At 35.2% G+C, this 15000-nt stretch overlaps 1 long non-coding RNA gene across 1 annotated transcript in view; it reads right to left on the bottom strand.

Annotated features, from left to right (window-relative positions):
- Positions 1-15000, bottom strand: part of LOC135215160 (uncharacterized) — a 28257-nt gene that overhangs the window by 55 nt on the left and 13202 nt on the right. The window contains exon 3 of the long non-coding RNA XR_010314605.1: positions 1-302. This exon is cut by the window's left edge and continues 55 nt beyond it. This is a non-coding gene — a long non-coding RNA (uncharacterized LOC135215160). The remainder of the gene's footprint in view (positions 303-15000) is intronic.

Raw genomic sequence — 15000 nt, forward strand, 5'->3', positions numbered from 1 at the left:
ACGAAAAACCAAAACTATGAAAAAATCGAAACTCGGGAAACAAAATATCGCCATTACTCGCATGACTCTCAACTCGAAACACCCGACGGGAATAAAAAATAATAAAATAAAATAAAAAAATAATTTAAAAAAGCGTCATCCTTATTTTTATCTCCGGGGAACTTCGCGCTTCTCCAGCAGTCTTCTTCTTCTTCTTCATCTTCTTCTTCTTCTTCTTCTTCTTCATCTTCTTCTTTTTCTTCTTCTTTAATCCGACACTTCGGACTCGAAAATGGGCAGCCGAGAGATGTCGCTGACGACGACTGCAAGAAGAGAAAGAGTGGGATTAATAAAGGAGGGGGTCAGAGGTCACTAAAAATCAACCCCTGGTTCTTAAAAGAAATTCTTTCGCCCCAAAAAGGTCACAGGTTAAGGGGGGAGAAAAAAAAATGTCTTCACGCCTCAAAAGAAATTTTCAGACAATTAAAAAGTTGAGGGGTATCATTGCAGCTGAGAGAGAGAGAGAGAGAGAGAGAGAGAGAGAGAGAGAGAGAGAGAGAGAGAGCTTATAAGATTTTGTATTGTATTACAAATCTTACCTTCAGGCGCAATTGAGGTTGTCTATATAATACATACATACACACAAAATTATATATATATATAATCTATATATTATTAATATATAATAATAATATATCTATATAATATATATATATATATATATATATATATATATATTGTATATAATATATATTGTGTAACAATACATTTAACGATATATTTTTACAAATAATTAAAGCCCTTTCCTAATGGCACATGTAAAGCTAACAAACGCTATATGCGATTAATAAAGCAACACAAAAATACTGCATGAAATAATGAAAAGCCAGAGCGATGCCTAGCAGAAGAGGCCATTAAGACATCCTCCCTTCAGCTTGTCACTTTCGTACTGCATGTTCTCTTGACCCTTAAGATGCAAGGGAAGGGGGGGGGGGGGGGGGGGGGGGGGGGGGGGGGGAAGGGAAAGACGATGGGAGGGGATATATAGATAGGGAGCGGGTGGTGTTCAGATCATCCACTCTTCAAGGACGGGACGGGGGGTTGGGAGACCCCGTAAAGTTCACATTTCCCTCTTGACCAAACATGGAAGCGACCTTAGCAACAAGATAATTTGAAGAAGAGAGAGAGAGAGAGAGAGAGAGAGAGAGAGAGAGAGAGAGAGAGACTATGTGAACGGACGTTATGATTAATGGCTGGTCCCCAAAACGAGAGGTTAAAGTGTCAGGATAATTGGGATCCTCTCAGGAACCAGGGGGATCGCCGAAAGTCGCTGTCGAGGGCTACCGAGGAAAATTCTCGTTTACGTCTAATTCGTTCTTCATGCGGGAGGGATTAGCGGACGGGAGGAGGACGTTGGCTGAGGTGAGGCAAAGGACTCCTCCTCATCTTGACTGTTGCAGCCGTTCATTGTCTGGATTAAAAATAGGGAATTCAACTGAACCTACTGGAAATATAATAAAGGAAAACCTTTAAATTAAGTGGATTTACATATTGTCGTCTCTCAAGTATGATTCACGACCTCAGCTTCCTACTGGAAAACATAAGGCGTTAATCAAAAAATATCATCAAATATCATGAAATAAACCGAGACATTTATCTCAGAAAATATGCTGTATATTACTGTAAAAATTACATTAACTCAATGCTCTTGTTTGGAACAAAATTTAACAATCAATAATACAGGGTTCAGTCGTAACCTTTATCAAATTATCTAAATATAAATTTTCGAAAACTTACCAAAGACAGTTATTAGATAAAGTAATTTCGCATCACTGCTGAAAATCTCATAGTCATAGAAAAAATACTCAGTAATCAACGATTAGTTCAGCCCTTTTAAAGGTTTCGTCACAATAAGCAGATTAGTAAAATATTTCCAGTAAAAAGCTGATTAATATAATCTCCTTTTGTACCACTTCTTTTTATCCTGGCGCCTTATCTCTTAGACAAATAAACACGCTAAAGGTCACCTTTACTGTCCAATTTTTGGAACATTCGCAAAGAAGAATTGTAAAATTCGCAAATGACCATCTAATAGATACGAACGCATGAACCCAGGAACCAGGAAAATTGCATTTCAACAAGTGGAATGCAAAGACGTTCAAAACAGCATTGGCTATGGAATGACAATGCAAAAGAACATCACACAATGGGCAATAAAAGCTGTTGATCAGGATATATTACCTAAAGAACTAATTCTCTTTATGAAATCATTTCCTGCACCGGCACATCTGAATAGCAGAAAATGCCTGAGAACCAATGCTACAAAAATGAGTTATTTGTCGGTACGTATAGTTTCTAGTTGTAATTTTTTGCTTTATAGGAACTTTAAAGTAGGAATCGAAGTGGGAACGTAAACTTTTATGTTTAACACACACACACACACAATATATATTATATATATATATTATATATATAAATATATATATATATATATATATATATATATATATATATATATAATACATATAAGATGCCTTTTTGATAAATCTCAGAATATTTATCAAAAATATTAATGCCAACAGGCCTAAACAGAACAATTACTATCGCACTTGGTAGCTTCTATAGAGAGACCTGGTGCGGACTTGTTTGTATAATCAAAGGGTGGCAACCTGAAAGGGTGCATGGGAAAATACACGAATTCAAGTGCTTTGAGTTTCTTCTAATGGGTAAGTTCTTGTGTGTTTGTTTGTATCGTGTTTTTACGTTGCATGGAACCAGTGGTTATTCAGCAACGGGACCAACGGCTTTACGTGACTTCCGAACCACGTCGAGAGTGAACTTCTATCACGAGAAATACACATCTCTGACCCCTCAATTGAATGCCCGAGAACCGAACTCGCGGCAACCGAGGTGACAGGCCAAGACCATACCAACCACGCCACTGAGGCTCTTAAGTTCTTGAGTGAGGTCAGCTGGGATTCCATGTCATGAAATGATTCCAAAGTGACATCAGTTTGATTTGTAAAAACCACAAGTTATACAATACTCAAATATCTTATATATTTTCGATATAAATAGCTACCAACCACCCGAATGCATAATTTACACGATGACGAAAGAGCCCTGAGAAACGTGTACGTTTCATGAAAGTCGTCTTGAAGTCTTAGTGGACCCTACCACAAGCATCCAAAAGTATTTACGGCCGAAGAAAAAGCGCCAAAAACATTCTAGCAATATGTTACAGGCATCATAAAGATTTTTAAGGCCCATTACATAAGTTTTCATTGCATGAGTGCCCTCATGTCTTATGCTCCTATGACGCAAGCGTCCAAATTCTCAGTTCCAGTAGGAACTAACATTCTGGAACGATAACTGCCCGTGATAAAAGCATCGGAATCCTGCCTAGGTACAAGTACGCACAAGTACCCCGAGGTACAATAACATAAACATTTCTAGGCTATCGAGTCCTATGAGACAAACTTAGTCTCCCTGATATGGGCAATACAAAAATACAAAAGCATATATTTCCCTTTGTCACCTGCCCAAAACCTCTAAACTTCTGCCATCAGCGTCTCTAATCTCTTTAAACTGCATAAACTAGCATTTCTAAGTCTTAACAGTCCTGCACACGGATTTCGAGGGCACTCTAGTTCGGTAATATTGATATACCTTCATTCGCTAAGTCCAGAGGAACAGTTTGGTTAAAGCCTTTGAAATCCAGAAGCATATAAATCCACAAGATAAGCTTCGGAAATATTTCTAAATGTCAAAATTAATGTATGTTAAAATTTGTAGCACCAATGGCTTAATGATCTCAAAGACTTCAAGCATGATGGCTCACTCCTACGAAGACATTGAAAAACCACGGCACAGACTTTGTATTGCAAAAGCTGCTTTGTGAAAAAGACTCCGGCAAAAGGGAACCATTTACTATTGATGGTAGGCTGTTTTGTCGACATCATTCACTTATACAGGCTCTTATCCCTTATGATTAATCACGCATGCGATGCGACTATAAATCCTGCTTTACCTTTCAACTCGAAGAGAAGGTTGACAGTGAATGATGTATTGGTCCTGCCCACAAGATGCATATATTGGGATTGATTGATATTCATTAAAGATGACTGGCCCGATCCTTCCCTGAAGCTCCTCGGACCCTGACGATATTTTCTGACAAAATAACTCTGTGTGTTTTCGATGCACTAATGACTCTGCCGAGCGGTTTACACAAGAATGTTCCTTGTCGCTCGCCTTTATATATTCTTAATCTGTCTTATCGAAATTTGTTTTTGTCCACCTTAATTTTGCTCTCTCTGGCTGTACAAACTGGATTATCTGGCGCCTAAGAATTTCATTATGTATTTTGTTCAACCAGACTGACATTTAGATAAATCCTAAAATAAAATGAAATACTAATAAAGTGAATCTAGAGGTTGTAGTAGTCCTAGTTTTATTATCAGTGCTGATGTCGTTTTATGAATGAATACTGATACGGTATGAATGCACACTATTAGCAGCAATTTAGTAAAAGTAGTAGTAATATGAATTTCCAACCCAGCAATCAAAAACGAATATGAAATCGCATTCATGGAAATATAACAATATTTTATTTGCAATGACATACGATAGATTAAATCTGTTTCCAATAACGTAATAACTTAAAGCTATTAAAACTTTTAACATAGCGAAGGCAACGACTTGCAAGCATGAATTCACTAATAACAACGAATTTCAGGTAAAAATAAAATACAAAACAATGAATTCCCTTCAGTATAAAAACGAGTAATAACATAACTACGGAAGGGGAAAATATGCCCAGTAACTGCAGCGAATCAATATAAATTTCCAGAAAAGAAAGCCTAACAGGAAATAATTCCGCACTTCAATTCTGTCTTGTGACAGAATAGACAGTGATCCTACAAAGGCTTCCAGAAGCAACACTGAAGCAATTTATGTATCAGTACTCACCGAAACAATAAAAGAAGAACAACCTTGCCAGGCTACTAAAAAAAACCTGGAAGATGTCGAGATGTCTGCCATCTATCTCCTGCACTTACGATCATTCGTCAATATATTTTACGGAACGCGCAGCATCATATGCACCATGTACACAGCACCGTAGTGCATCCTATATCTACTCGCCCGTGTCCTACAGCCTCTTCAGTATCAACAACATGCTCCACACCCTCCCGCCATACATGACGTATCATTCTTCACCCCAACCGTTCCCACTTGTTCCCTTGCAAACGGGGAACATCACGTTACAATGCCTTTCCTGTCGTCGGCATGCAGCACAGTGCCTCAGCGGGAACATGCAACCGAAGAATTCTCCACTGCAGTGATAAATGCTATGCCAAATTTTTATCATTTACGCAAAGCGAATATTTATCATCATTCTCCTACAGTCTTAAGGACGCACGTAACAAACAGGTGTCTAATGATTACATCAGCTGGTTCAGAAAACAAGTAAACTTCGAGGAAACATGGTGCGCAGAATTTAAAACTGATATCTGAGGAGAGAGAGAGAGAGAGAGAGAGAGAGAGAGAGAGAGAGAGAGAGAGAGAGAGAGAGAGAGGCAATTGATACTTAACAAGTTTGCTAAGCAGAAACAGCTGTAGTTTCACATTAAAATGCCAAGACATTTGCCAACATACAATCAATCACTTTCATCTTCTCAACTGGAGACTGGTGACACAGTAGCATTAGCACGATACAGGATATGCCACTCATTTTTGTTTTATTTGGCTGCAAGTAGTACGTTCTTTTATCGAAAGCTCTGCGGCATTAAAAATCTTATAGAATCCACCGTGATACGCCGAGTAAAATATTAATAAAGGAAGCGGATATTATACCACAAGCTATTAGAAATAAAAACATATACAGACATTCTCTCTCTCTCTCTCTCTCTCTCTCTCTCCCTTCTCTCTATCTCTCTCTCTCTCTCTCTCTCTCTCTCTCTCTATATATATATATATATATATATATATATATATTATATTATAATATATATACACATGTACATATATTTATATGTATATTATCATGTATATAAACATACACATATAATATATATATATATGTGTGTGTGTATGTCTATATACATGTCATATACATATATATATACTATATATACATTATATATATAATAAATAAATAGATATATATATATATATATATATATATATATATTATTTAATTAATTTAATTTGATAGATTGGGGGCCGTCGTATACGGCGAACGTACCTCCTAGCCTACGTTTTTACATGAACATTGGGTGAGTCGCCATATAGGCCGAGTCGCCTTATACAAAGTCATATATGTGTGTAGTTATTTATGTATATATATGATATATATATAATATATATATATATAATATATATATATATATAAATAACTACACACATATATGACTTTGTATAAGGCGACTCGGCCTATATGGCGACTCACCCAATGTTCATGTAAAAACGTAGGCTAGGAGGTACGTTCGCCGTATACGACGGCCCCCAATCTATCAAATTAAATAATATTATCAGCTGATGCAAGTTAGTTGGTACATAAATAAAAGCAATAATTAACGGAATTATCATACCATAAACATCAAGACAATGTCTGTGACGTCACTATCACCGGAGTAATACCAGTTGGAAGTAGATCCGTATGAATGTATCCCTACAAAAACCTAGACATTAAGAATAACTGGGGAACTATCGATATCACAAAAATCTTTGGTAACTTCAAAATTATCTATCAATGTTAAAATGGCATTGTATAATAATTATCAATAACAAAATATATAATAATGGTACTCTGGATAAAACTAGTAACTAAGTGAGAGAGATCCTAACGTCTAATTATGGTAATTACGGTAGGCCTAATTATAGTTTTGTTTACAGTATCGATATTTCTTTTGCTACTAATTCACTTAATTATTAACCCCCGCAAGACGCGGTAAATTTGAACGGCGGGTGGTACGTACGTAGCTAAAATTGATACGCTGATCCGCACGGGTTATGTACATTTCATTATTTGTAGTTTATTGTTAATATCTTCTTTATTACTTACTATTTTCACTTCAAATAAATTGCAAGTTCAAGGCAGAACCTTTCTATATGAAATGGACTCCTTTTAAATTGTATTATTCCCTTCTCTATATTTTTCTAGATTTTCCTTTATTATCCAAAATTTGGTCAATTTTCTCGGCATTAGTGAAGACAAATTTTGTATCCTAATTTAATAAATTACTGCTTGATCAATTTACGTTAACTCATTGCTATAATATTCCAAATTTACTTGTCATTCAGGGGAAAGCAAAAGCAGATGGATATACAACATTTTCAGAACATTTTTAGAGTATAATTCATAACTACTCAACACACTGGCACTCAACGCAAAACACCTCTGAACGTATGTGAAATATGCCTTGTTCAGTAACACAGCACAAACAACATATATATATATATAATATATATATATATATATATATATATTATATATATATATATATATATATAACATAACATACATAACATAACATAACATAACATACATATATATATATATATTATATATATATATATATATATATATATATATATATATATATATATATATATAATATATATACACAAGAACGTGAGTGCATGCACATGTTCATTTATATATCTACATGTGATACAGTATAATAACAAAAGAAAGGAAAAATTATGTACATCCATAAGTCGGTACTTACTCTTAGTTCTTCTTATGAAAAAGCATGCAGCACAAAGCCCAACATCACATTTTTGGCATTCCCAAGTAGAGCGTACTCTGCGTTCATGCCCAGCGACACATTCTCAGCTTACCTTTGGGTAATTTATGTAACTCATGAACATCTTCAGGAACTGCAATCTCATGTGAAGGTGGCTCAATTCGAGCTTCCCTGCTTGCAGCAATCTCTGCATTGCTCCTTCTTTTGTGTGATGGCCTTTTCGGTCTATAGTCCTCAACCAAAGCCTCAATTATTGAAAGCATGTAGTGCTTTCGTGGCATTCTGTTCTGGGAGCTTATATGCTTTATGTACAGTATATAACTGTTTAGAACAGCAGTCCCAAAAAGAGCAAAGGCCACCGTTGTTGTATTTGACTGTACGCCTCTCAGCCAAATACTTGTACAGCTTTGAGTCTTTGAGGTCGACGCCCCCCATACATTTGTTATAATCAATGACAACATTGGGTTTGTTACCACCTTCCCCTGCCTATTTGTATAGTCAGAAAATAACCCCCCTTTGATTTTGTTGAAAGAAAAATTGGTTGGTTTTTACCATCCTTGAATGCAACACACAAAAGAGGTCCCTTCCTCCTTTCACACACTTTCTGGTTTGCCAAGGAGGCATTTACGCAATTCTTTGGAAGCCCCTTCCTACTTTTTCTTACTGTACAGTAGCAGTAGTTTTCATGTTGTACAGGTCCTGGAATAGCTGGGGAGAGGTAAAATAATTATCAAGTCCTAGATGGTAACCTTGATATAAAAGGTCAGCCTGCCTCATCAAACGCATCACTAAATTGTAAGTGAAACCCTCACCACTCCTACCTTCCTGCCTGACCCCCTTATACACCTCAAAGGTATGAGTATAACCAGTTTCAGTATCACAAAGGCACCACAGCTTGACACCAAACCTTGCAATCTTTTGCGAGGGATGAAAATGTCTTTTGAAGACATGTGCAAAATGATCAATAACTGGTTTGATCTTATAAAGCGGATCATAATCTTGAGAGTCTTGGGCAGGCATTTCTTCATTGTTTGCAAAGTGCAAAAATTTCAAGAGCAGTTTGAACCTGTCTCTGGCAAAATGTTCCCGAAACCAAGTTTGGGAGATTGGTTTATGGCAAGTGTCCCAGTAATCGTTTATCTCTGGTAATCTCACAATTCCCATATTGAGAGCTATGCCAATAAAAGCTCTCATTTCTTTGATGTTAGTGCGCCCATCTGTAATCCAATTATGAACGGCTGATCGTGGATGGCACTGCAAATACTCCCTCTTATTAGATACAAATGAATCACTGTACCTATTTATTTCATTGACTACAGTCTGCATAAAAGAATCAGGAAAAAATAAATTGAAATAAGCAATTGGGGGGGGGGGGGGGGGGGGGGGGTGGGGGGGGGGCCGTCGGCCTGTTTGAGAATGCATAGGTCCTGGTGTGGCATTAAATGGCACTGGAATAGGGCCAGCATCCTCACCAATGAGACACGCCCACGCACCACCTGATGTACATGTATTTGTTTCACTTTCTGAAGATGATCCGTCATCCTCATCACTGTTGCTTTCCCTTTCACTATCAGTATCATCAGAATCTGAAAGTTCCTCATCACTTGTTTCATAAAAAGAAATGTCAGTGATTTCGTTTGAAATTGAAGGGGACGCCATAACTTTCAACCTAAAATAAATAAGGTAAAAATATTTTGCAACTACTGATATGCGATGTATTTACGTAACTTACAGCTCGTATTAACTCCATTTACTCTATATCTCGTTTTTATCCAATATCAGCATGCAATAATTACGAAAAATAAGAATTATGATAAAGATTCTCACTCGAAACCAAGACGCCAACCATGATATCTCAATGTTCATTCAAAAAAATATTAGCTTTTGCTACGAATTCACTTATACGATATAAGAATTATTCCATTACTGGTAATTCCTGTTATCACTTAAAACTTATATGATCATTCTATCATGTCTTTATCCCATATTAACCTGTAATAATTACAAAAATAACGATAAAAGATAATAGTTATCGAGAGCCAGTCGCGAAACACTCAAAACCAACGCCGAGACTGAAGTTTTCCCGGGAATTTTTGCTTTTTTCCACGTCATAAACCTTTTAACCAATTAAGTAACGGGATTCTAATAATGTCATTGTGATGTAATAACATTTAGCCAATGACACTGAAGTATTGATATGGCATCAGAGAGCACGGTACTGGTGTAAGAAATCTGTTTCTGAAAGTATTGGCGAGCGGTTCAAATCGGGCCACTAAAGTGGCTCAGCGTCGGGAGTTGGAAAGCCAGAAAAGTGGCTCCTCGTCTTTTGGGGTTAATGTCGATAGTTGTCATGGCGGTTAACTATCGACATTTCAGGGGCTAGCCAAAGGTTTGCTTTTTTATACTCTGTGTTTAAAACGACCCGCCAATTTGTATGTAATATATATATATATATATATATATATATATATATATATATATATATTATATATATATATATATATATATATATATGTACATGTGTGTTTGGTTTACTAAAGGTTTATATATATATATATATATAATATATCACATATATACACACCCACATATAGTATGTGTGTTGGAATTTGAATTGAGAATATTTCATTATTTATCTATTATACTGATTAATCTTGTACCAAACAATAAACTTAAAATTGTATGAAATATAAAAGTGCATATCTATTCTAGCTGTGTTGATAATTGCGGATTTTACTAATTTTACAAGTTCACAGTACATAGGAACCTGACTCTTAATTTTTGTTATCAGTATCATACTTCTGTAAAAGCTGAACATTCAAGCAACCTGTTTTTATTTGTTCTGGCGATTTGTACACCTGACAAAAAATATATAACTTGAAAAATCTTGGAGCAATTGTATTCCTTAAAATATAGCATTCTCAAAATCGTATAAGAGGGCTTTAATTAAAGAGAATCAGACTTTCTTTCTTACACCAAATGAGAAGACAAGAAGGACATGCAACAATAAAATAAAAATTCCGTAACTGGACTCCGCCATGGCGATTAGCAAAAACCTTAGGCAGGGCCAGTCCTTTTGCTTTTTAGCCAACAAAATGCCATCGGGGTTCTGCGGTCACTAATGTTTACAGAGGAAACGCCCAAAAATATATTGGTCTGTTCATAGATACCACGCACGAGGTGCGAAAAGTTTTATGTGGGCTTCATTAGGGAGAGCCCGTCCCAACGAAATAAAAAAATGCACACCAGGTAACATTATGATCCAGCTTTCAGAAATGCCACTTATGGCATTCATAAACTGCTTACAGAAGCAAGGGTCGTTTCAAAGCTCGAAGCTATTTTTTAATAAGGAAGACTGGCAACATAAATCTTTGACAAAGGTCATAGAAAGTAGATGTACTACAGACCATATCTTATTGGATCTTATTTTGGAGGAGACGAACCCTCCCTATCCAAGAGGCTTAACAGGAACATAATGAAACCCATAAGCCTTAGTTGACAGTGACTGAGATACTACTTGCTTATATAGTGCTTCTGTGCAACGCCACAACCATTATCGTTTGAAAAAGGGGTTCGAGACGATACTCGAGATAAAGGGGTTTCCTCGACTCCCTTTCCAGTAATTTTATTGGTTTTCCTAAGAATTGACTGCATGTTTATAAATGTAGTATATATATATATATATATATATATATATATATATATATATATATATATATATATATATATATATATATATATATATATACACACGTATATATACATATATATATATATTATACATATATATTTATATATATGTAATAATATACATACATACATACGGTTTGTGTGACTTCCATCTAAATACACGGCTATCCTGGTATCGAATTCGCCCCCCTTCTCTCTCTCTCTCTCTCTCTCTCTCTCTCTCTCTCTCTCTCTCTCTCTCTCTCTCTCTCTGCATACCTGGAAACCATCCCCCCCAAAAAAAAAATTCTTCGCCAAGAAACAAATGTGGCTTTAGCATCCACAGCTAATTAAAATGCACCCTCGTTCAGATATACAGATCGGCTTTATCCGATCTCAGTCGCATTCAGGAATGGCAAAGTACTAGGCGAAAAAAGAATAAGGAAACTTAAAAAAAAAAAATTGCGCTCAAAACCTCATGCATTTATTCAGGAAGTCTCGAATTGGATTAAGATGTCTTCCGAGGCACATTTCGAGATAAGAGAGCGAGGGCGAGTGGCCCCCGAGCCAACGAAGTCTTCCAAGACCCGGCAGATAAGACCTATACAAAACGCCATAGAAATTGGTTCATTATCTCCCGGCGGCCGTTAACCGCGGGGAGGTTGAGGAAGGTGGGAGAACATTTGCTGGTCTCACCACCCGGGTCACTTCGCGTCCGAGATGGTTTTACTGATAGCAGCTAAAAGGCCATAGAGGAAATGCCCAAGGAATTCGAGAGGGAAATTTGTTATGCCAGAATAAATTCTGAGGTATAGTCAGCGCACGAGAGTTAGTGCTAAAAGTTACTAAATTTATTCATTAAAAAAAAATAAAAATTACATTACCAGCAAATGCCAGTTTAATACGAAAACATAATTTCTAAGATATATTCAGCACACGAGACTTAGTGCTAAAAGTTACTAAATTTATTTACTAAAAAAAATACAATTACCAGCAAATGCCAATTTAATATGAAAACATAATTTCTTGCTCAGTTTAATATGAAAACATAATTTCTAAGGTATATTCAGCACATGAGACTTTGTGCTAAAAGTTACTAAATTTATTACTAAAAACATACAATTACCAGCAAATGCCAGTTTAATACGAAAACACAATTTCTAAGGTATATTCAGCAATCGAGAGTTAGTACTAAAAGTTACTAGGATTTATATACTAATAAAATTACAATTACCAGCAGACGCCAGTTTGATATGAAAACAAAATTTTTCCGAAGCTATGTTAGAAGTTATTCGTTCTTATGTAAGTGACACAATAAAGCATTATGGAAGGATAGCAATTAAGACTATTTAGTAAAGGCTACTACATCTAAACCACGAAAAATCACAAAATGTAGAAATGCAGCATTTAAATCATCAGGAAATTGTGAATAATACAACATAGAAACGAAGTTATTAATCATAAGTCTATAAGAACTACGAATAACGGAGTCGCTTAATATAAAAATGCACTAAAAGAAAAGATATGAATATTGTTTGAATATTTCCAGTACCAGGAAATTTATCAAAATTACGAATAACGTGAACCATACGCAAACGATTGATAAATGAACAGCTCGTAAAATTCAGGGTATAATTGTGTAGAATACATTAAAATAAGTTTAGGAAGTGTGCAACGCATAAACAACTGAAAATATTACATTATTGTAAATATAAAAAAAGTACGAAGAGATCTTACAATGTTGCAAAGAACTAAGCTCACACACCAGTGAAGTGTCAATGAAGCGTACACATCAAAACCTTTGTGATCCATAAAATACCTCGAAAAGCCTTAGAACCATAAGAAAAAAAAAACAGAAAACAACGCCTGATACTGAACCATGAAATAACATTAAAAATCAAATTACATGAAAATATTTAATTTATAATAAATGAAATGAATATAATGCCTGAAACGTTTAAAAATAAATCCAAAGCAATAACATTACCTCTCCTGGAAACTCGAGACCATAGTTTGATACTTGAAAAAATCTGCATCAGAGCCAAACATTTTCCCGATTACTATAGAAAAATGACTGAAATATAACACATAAAATAATGAAACTTCAAGATACCTAAAATGTCCATAAATTGCAACGATACTTAAAACAATTCTCCTGCAGCTCTGGAATGATGCCAATAATGCCTATAAACTTTTAAATAATAACCAGTCCTTCTTCTAATCTCAGAAATAAAGCTCGAAATTACATTGCAACGTATAAAAAAATACAATAAAATCTCCTTATAACGTGAAAATAAAAAGATATACCCATAACACTCCTAAATAAGTTTAGAATAATTGGTTTTGTTAAGGATTCAGATCTTGAAATGACACCTATAACTTGCTATGATACCACACGCTCTCATAAAAAAATTAAGAATAATGTTGGAAACGTTAATTACTCCTTTCATAATACGCCCAATTTTCCTAAAATAAACCTTGTAATAACACCAGAAATGTCAAACAACGTATAAAAATTGCCAAATTTCTCTAAAAATCGTAAATAATGCTGGGGTCTTTGAAAAAATTTGCAACAATGGTTTAAATTATTTTGATAACTTGAGAATGACGTCTAACATGTCAATAAAAATTTAAGCTACACCCACAATTCCCCTGGAAGTTTAAAGATAATTCTTGAAATGTCTAATAAGTTACAAATATACTAGAATCAATATTGCCCTCAACTGTAATTAAAGCAAGCATGATAGCTAAAATGTTAAAAAAAAATCTACTATAATACTGATAATCCTTCTGGAAACTTGAGAATAATTTTTGAAGCAGCCAGAACTTTCGAAAAATGCTGGTGTTTCTCCAGAAAGCATAATGCTAGAAGTCTCTTAAACTTTCCAGATATAGCAAAAATTTTCTCCTGATAATAATAATAATAATAATAATAATAATAATAATAATAATAATAATAATAATAATAATAATAATAATAATAATAATAATAATAATAAATGTATACATGAAACATATACAGCGATAATGAAAATAGCATCTTCGATGAAAATCTATCATGGTAAAATACTAGTTGGATTTCCGAGCTCTAACTTTCATTTTCTTTAAAATATCAAACCATGAGAGAGAGAGAGAGAGAGAGAGAGAGAGAGAGAGAGAGAGAGAGAGAGAGAGAGTTCATGCTCTGTTGTCTTGTTGATGATGTTTCCAACATCCACGTAAATATAAATGAACGTTAACCATCGGGTTAACCTTGAAAAAATCCGGAACGACCTCTTGTTGTGGCAAAGAAAGTATTGTTCAAAGAAATACAAATATGACTGATAATTCTCGGCCATAAGCAGAAAAAACAGCGCCTGAGAGCTCCAGCCAACAGAAAGGAACAAGATTCCTTTGCCAAAGGAAGAAGAAGAACAGGTATAGTTCCCACATGAAGATTAAATAAAAAAAAAATACAAATACAGAGTCTGAAAATAAGCCCCGAGAGATATTGAGAAGAAAATGAAGTTAAAAGAAAATTCAGTAAGACATATGAAATAAAAACAACACAAAAACTAACACATACTCCCTGGGTGCAAGTTCATGGATATTTAAGGGAAGGAGC

Source organism: Macrobrachium nipponense, chromosome 5 (genome assembly GCF_015104395.2).
Source record: "Macrobrachium nipponense isolate FS-2020 chromosome 5, ASM1510439v2, whole genome shotgun sequence".
NCBI classification, from domain to species: domain Eukaryota; kingdom Metazoa; phylum Arthropoda; class Malacostraca; order Decapoda; family Palaemonidae; genus Macrobrachium; species Macrobrachium nipponense.